General features: G+C 43.6%; 3 non-coding genes across 3 annotated transcripts; all 3 read left to right on the top strand.

Annotated features, from left to right (window-relative positions):
- The first annotated feature begins 1688 nt into the window (after positions 1-1688).
- Positions 1689-1760, top strand: trnap-agg (transfer RNA proline (anticodon AGG)). Its single transcript has one exon. It is a non-coding gene; the product is annotated as a tRNA-Pro (tRNA).
- Positions 1761-4436: 2676 nt separating this feature from the next.
- Positions 4437-4508, top strand: trnap-ugg (transfer RNA proline (anticodon UGG)). Its single transcript has one exon. It is a non-coding gene; the product is annotated as a tRNA-Pro (tRNA).
- An 850-nt stretch (positions 4509-5358) lies between these two features.
- On the top strand, positions 5359-5430 carry trnap-agg (transfer RNA proline (anticodon AGG)). The gene has a single exon. It is a non-coding gene; the product is annotated as a tRNA-Pro (tRNA).
- The last annotated feature ends 570 nt before the right edge of the window (positions 5431-6000 follow it).

The following is a 6000-nucleotide window of genomic DNA, read 5'->3' as shown; positions in this document are numbered from 1 at the left end:
ACAATTATAGAAACAGAACACACCATATGAATGACAATGACTTTGGAAAATGTGCTTTTTCTCCTTTTGTAAAATGTCTGTAGGCCTACTTTTGTATAGTCAAACATAAAACAGCACACAAATATGCAACCAAAAAAAGTTTAATTTTAGCACACACAGAACAGTACAGTAACCCCCCCCCCCCCCCCCCACAAAAAAAAATTAGCCATCATGCCTCCGGTTCCTGTCAGGCCAGAGGGCCTCATCGACATCACAAGCAATGTGCTCCCTGTCTAGGCAGCGTTGGAAGAATGGCCTTGAGTGGCGAATGAAGCCCTGACAGGCCTCCACACTTACGTCACCACAAGCCTCCTCCATGGCCGGGAGCAGTGGGACCCGGCCCTGTGGGTTCCGTTCAAACACCTTCCACCTCCATGCTGAAAAGAATTCCTCTATTGGATTAAGGAAGGGAGAGTAAGGTGGAAGAAATAGAGTGGAAAGGCGTGGGTGCCCCTGGAACCACCCACGCACCAGAGCAGCCCTATGGAAACTGACGTTGTCCCAGATGACAATATAATGGATCCGATGTGGGACATCCATCCCACTAGGTGGTATTAGCAGGTCATGCAGCCATCCAGGAAGGCAAGGAGACGGGCAGTATTATAGGCCCCTAGGTGGGCATGATGGTGGAGGATGCCATGATGATTCATGACCGCACACATCGTGATGTTGCCACCACGCTGGCCGGGGACCTCAACAATGGCCCGCTGGCCAATGACATGTCTGCCCCGGCGCCTCTTCTTCACGAGGTTGAACCCAACCTCATCAATGAAAATGTACTCATTCACCTCCATTGCGGTGTCATACATTTTATACTGCAGTCCTGATTGAAAATTGCTCAACAGACCTGAAAGTTTAGAGATTTGAATATTTGTGTGTTGTAGTTTGATGCTTTGAGATTTTACTTGAGAACTGTGTGCAACAACCGAAAATTGTGTGTAGTGTTTTGACAGCAAGGTGATTAGTAATTGACATCAGAGTGTAAAGAAGGAAAGTCAGACTCTAATGCAGATAAGGGAGTGTGAAGTAGTGCCAACTTGGGTCGAGCAATTGGTACATGAAGTGAAGGTTGTGCAAATTGTGCCAAATTTTTGCTTTTTGGGTATTAGCAACTGTGAAAAACTGTAACTAAGAAAGGCGAGGTTTTATACGGGCCTATAGCTGTTCATAAGTGACTTTCTAGACTGGCAGAGAGGAACAATACCTGAACGCTGAGACTTATTCAAAACGTCTGAAAGCTCTGAGGCCATACAATGTGCAACACTCTTAAAAAACCCTGTTGCCAGAGTATCAAGGAAGCAAGTGGTGGAATATGATGTCAGCCAGCTTCCTATGGATAATTAGAGAGAATTGTGTCCAGGTTTCTCTCATTGGACACAGAGGTGGAATATATCCTGTGTCTACCATTGAAACACACACTGACTCTCTGATTTTCTCAACTTTGTTGCAGAAATTAGTGTACTCTGCAATGCAGTCAGTCATCGAATTGATGTTGTTACCATGGAGATGGTCCCAATCTAACACAGTCTCACAGTCACACTCACATGTCAACAGCCCTACTTGAGTTTCTAAATGTTGATGATGTAACATGGGTCTTTGGTTTTTTAATTTAGAAAAACATTTTATGTGTTGCTAGTTATGAGTTTTGTGGCTCGTTGATCTAGTAGTATGATTCTCGCTTAGGGTGCGAGAGGTCCCGGGTTCAATTCCCGGACGAGCCCCAGTGACTTATGTAAGTTGTAGTTTTCTCCACCAAGTAGCAAAACTCATAGGAATTCAACCAGGCCAGAAAGTCCTACCTAGTTCTTCAACCTGTCTATCAAGGTATTATGGTCAACCAAGTCAAATGCAGCACTGTGAGACCACGATTGAAATGTTGCCACTATCCGTATTGGAGCAGATGTCATTACGGACTTGAACTAGAACTGTCTCAGTGCTGGGATGTGGAAACTTGACTGGAGAACATCAAAACATTTATTTAATGTTAGGAGTTTGTACACACGTTGAAAAACAGCTTTTTCTATGATTTTACTAAGAAAGGGGAGGTTTTATACGGGCCTATACCTGTTCATAAGTGACTCTCTAGACTAGCACAGAGGAACAATACCTGAAAGCTGAGACTTATTCAAAACGTCTGAAAGCTCTGAGGCCATACAATGTGCAACACTCTTAAAAAGCCCTGTTGCCAGAGTATCAAGGCAGCAAGTGGTGGAATTCAGGTGATGTATGATGTCAGCCAGGTTCCTATGAGTAATTAGAGAGAATTGTATCCAGGTTTCTCTCATTGGACACGGAGACGAAATATATTCTGTGTCTACCATTGAAACACTGACTGACTGTCTGATTTTCTCAACATTGTCGCAGAAATTAGTGTACTCTGCAATGCAGTCAGTCATCGAATTGATGTTGTTTCCATGGAGACGGTCCCAATCTAACACAGTTTCACAGTCAAACTCACATGTCAACAGCCCTACTTGAGTTTCTAAATGTTGATGATGATGTGACATGGGTTTTTGGTTTTTTAATTTAGAAAAACATTTTATGCGTTGCCAGTTACGAGTTCTGAGTCTCGTTGGTCTAGTAGTATGATTCTCGCTTTGGGTGCGAGAGGTCCGGGTTCAGTTCCCGGACGAGCCCTAGTGACCTATGTAAGTCGTTGTTTTCTCCACCAAGTAGCAAAACTCATAGGACTTCAACCAGGCCAGAAAGTCCCACCTAGTTCTTCAACCTGTCTATCAAGGCATTATGGTCAACCATGTAAATGCAGCACTGTGAGACCACGATTGAAATGTTGCCACTATCCGTATTGGAGCAGATGTCATTACGGACTTGAACTAGAACTGTCTTAGTGCTGGGATGTGGAAACTTGACTGGAGAACATCGAAACACTTATTTAATGTTAGGAGTTTGTACACACGTTGAAAAATAGCTTCTTCCATGATTTAACTAAGAAAGGCGAGGTTTTATACGGAACTATAGCTGTTCATAAGTGATTTTCTAGACTGGCACAGAGGAACAATACCTGAACGCTGAGACTTATTCAAAACGTCTGAAAGCTCTGAGGCCATACAATGTGCAACACTCTTAAAAAGCCCTGTTGCCAGAGTATCAAGGCAGCAAGTGGTGGAATTCAGGTGATGTATGATGTCAGCCAGGTTCCTATGAGTAATTAGAGAGAATTGTGTCCAGGTTTCTCTCATTGGACACAGAGGTGGAATATATCCTGTGTCTACCATTGAAACACTGACTGACTGTCTGATTTTCTCAACTTTGTTGCAGAAATTAGTGTACTCTGCAATGCAGTCAGTCATCGAATTGATGTTGTTTCCATGGAGATGGTCCCAATCTAACACAGTCTCACAGTCACACTCACATGTCAACAGCCCTACTTGAGTTTCTAAATGTTGATGATGATGTGACATGGGTATTTGGTTTTTTAATTTAGAAAAACATTTTATGTGTTGCTAGTTATCAGTATTGTGGCTCGTTGGTCTAGTAGTATGATTCTCGCTTAGGGTGCGAGAGGTCCGGGTTCAGTTCCCGGACGAGCCCTAGTGACCTATGTAAGTCGTTGTTTTCTCCACCAAGTAGAAAAACTCATAGGACTTCAACCAGGCCAGAAAGTCCCACCTAGTTCTTCAACCTGTCTATCAAGGTATTATGGTCAACCAAGTCAAATGCAGCACTGTGAGACCACGATTGAAATGTTGCCACTATCCGTATTAGAGCAGATGTCATTACGGACTTGAACTAGAACTGTCTCAGTGCTGGGATGTGGAAACTTGACTGGAGAACATCAAAACATTTATTTAATGTTAGGAGTTTGTACACACGTTGAAAAATAGCTTTTTCTATGATTTTACTAAGAAAGGGGAGGTTTTATACGGGCCTATACCTGTTCATTTGTGACTCGCTAGACTGGCACAGAGGAACAATACCTGAAAGCTGAGACTTATTCAAAACGTCTGAAAGCTCTGAGGCCATACAATGTGCAACACTCTTAAAAAACCCTGTTGCCAGAGTATCAAGGCAGCAAGTGGTGGAATTCAGGTGGTGTATGATGTCAGTCAGTTTCCTATGAGTAATTAGAGAGAATTGTGTCCAGGTTTCTCTCATTGGACACAGAGGTGAAATATATCCTGTGTCTACCATTGAAACACTGACTGACTGTCTGATTTTCTCAACTTTGTCGCAGAAATTATTGTACTCTGCAATGCAGTCAGTCATCGAATTGATGTTGTTTCCATGGAGATTGTCCCAATCTAACACAGTCTCACAGTCACACTCACATGTCAACAGCCCTACTTGAGTTTCTAAATGTTGATGATGATGTGACATGGGTCTTTGGTTTTTTAAGTTAGAAAAACGTTGTATGTGTTGCTAGTTATGAGTTTTGTGGCTCGTTGGTCTAGTAGTATGATTCTCGCTTTGGGTGCGAGAGGTCCTGGGTTCAATTCCCGGACGAGCCCCAGTGACTTACTGTATGTAAGTTGTAGTTTTCTCCACCAAGTAGCAATACTCATAGGACTTCAACCAGGCCAGGAAGTCCCACCTAATTCGTCAACCTGTCTATCAAGGCATTATGGTCAACCATGTCAAATGCAGCACTGTGACACCACGATTGAAATGTTGCCACTATCCGTATTGGTGCGAATGTAATTACGGACTTGAACTAGAACTGTCTTAGTGCTGGGATGTGGAAACTTGACTGGAGAACATCAAAACACTTATTTAATGTTAAGATTTTGTACACACGTTGAAAAACAGCTTTTTCTATGATTTTACTAAGAAAGGGGAGGTTTTATACGGGCCTATAGCTGTTCATAAGTGACTCTCTAGACTGGCACAGAGGAACAATACCTGAACGCTGAGACTTATTCAAAACGTCTGAAAGCTCTGAGGCCATACAATGTGTAACACTCTTAAAAAACCCTATTGCCAGAGTATCAAGGCAGCAAGTGGTGGAATTCAGGTGGTGTATGATGTCAACCAGGTTCCTATGAGTAATTAGAGAGAATTGTGTCCAGGTTTCTCTCATTGGACACGGAGGCAAAATATATCCTGTGTCTACCATTGAAACACTGACTGACTGTCTGATTTTCTCAACTTTGTTGCAGAAATTAGTGTACTCTGCAATGCAGTCAGTCATCGAATTGATGTTGTTTCCATGGAGATGGTCCCAATCTAACACAGTCTCACAGTCACACTCACATGTCAACAGCCCTACTTGAGTTTCTAAATGTTGATGATGATGTGACATGGGTATTTGGTTTTTTAATTTAGAAAAACATTTTATGTGTTGCTAGTTATGAGTATTGTGGCTCGTTGGTCTAGTAGTATGATTCTCGCTTAGGGTGCGAGAGGTCCCGGGTTCAATTCCCGGACGAGCCCCAGTGACTTATGTAAGTTGTAGTTTTCTCCACCAAGTAGCAAAACTCATAGGACTTCAACCAGGCCAGAAAGTCCCACCAAGTTCTTCAACCTGTCTATCAAGGTATTATGGTCAATGTTGGACCACACCCAGTGATCATGTGGACTGTTATAAATGTATATGAACAATTTCAGGATAGTGAAGCCAGACTTTGGCCCTTCTTCCTCAAGTCAGAGTTTTATGACCGCTGCTGCTAACCGCCTGGTCAGTTTATGACCAATGCAGCCTAGCTCGAGTTTATGACCCCCGCTGCATGGCCCCAGATCAAAGCAGGACAGCGAACATCCAGGAAACCAGGTTCCTGCCAGGCCTCAAAGCGGGCTACTGCCTCTTTGAACAGGCCGCCATGCCATGAACTACAACCCCCAGCATGCCTTGCGTGGGGGGGTCGGCGCCTACAAGCGGCGCGCATCCAATCGCAAACGAGGCAGTGATGTTGTCACCGCAGCGCGCGGAGGATCAAAACGCCGCCGCTGCATCATTTTTCTCTCTCTTCCGATCAACCTTCCGTCCTGAGCAGCTGGATCTTT

The sequence above is a fragment of the Cololabis saira genome, unplaced genomic scaffold, assembly GCF_033807715.1.
Source record: "Cololabis saira isolate AMF1-May2022 unplaced genomic scaffold, fColSai1.1 scf501, whole genome shotgun sequence".
In the NCBI taxonomy this organism is placed as follows: domain Eukaryota; kingdom Metazoa; phylum Chordata; class Actinopteri; order Beloniformes; family Belonidae; genus Cololabis; species Cololabis saira.
This window is presented reverse-complemented; position numbering and strand designations above follow the sequence as displayed.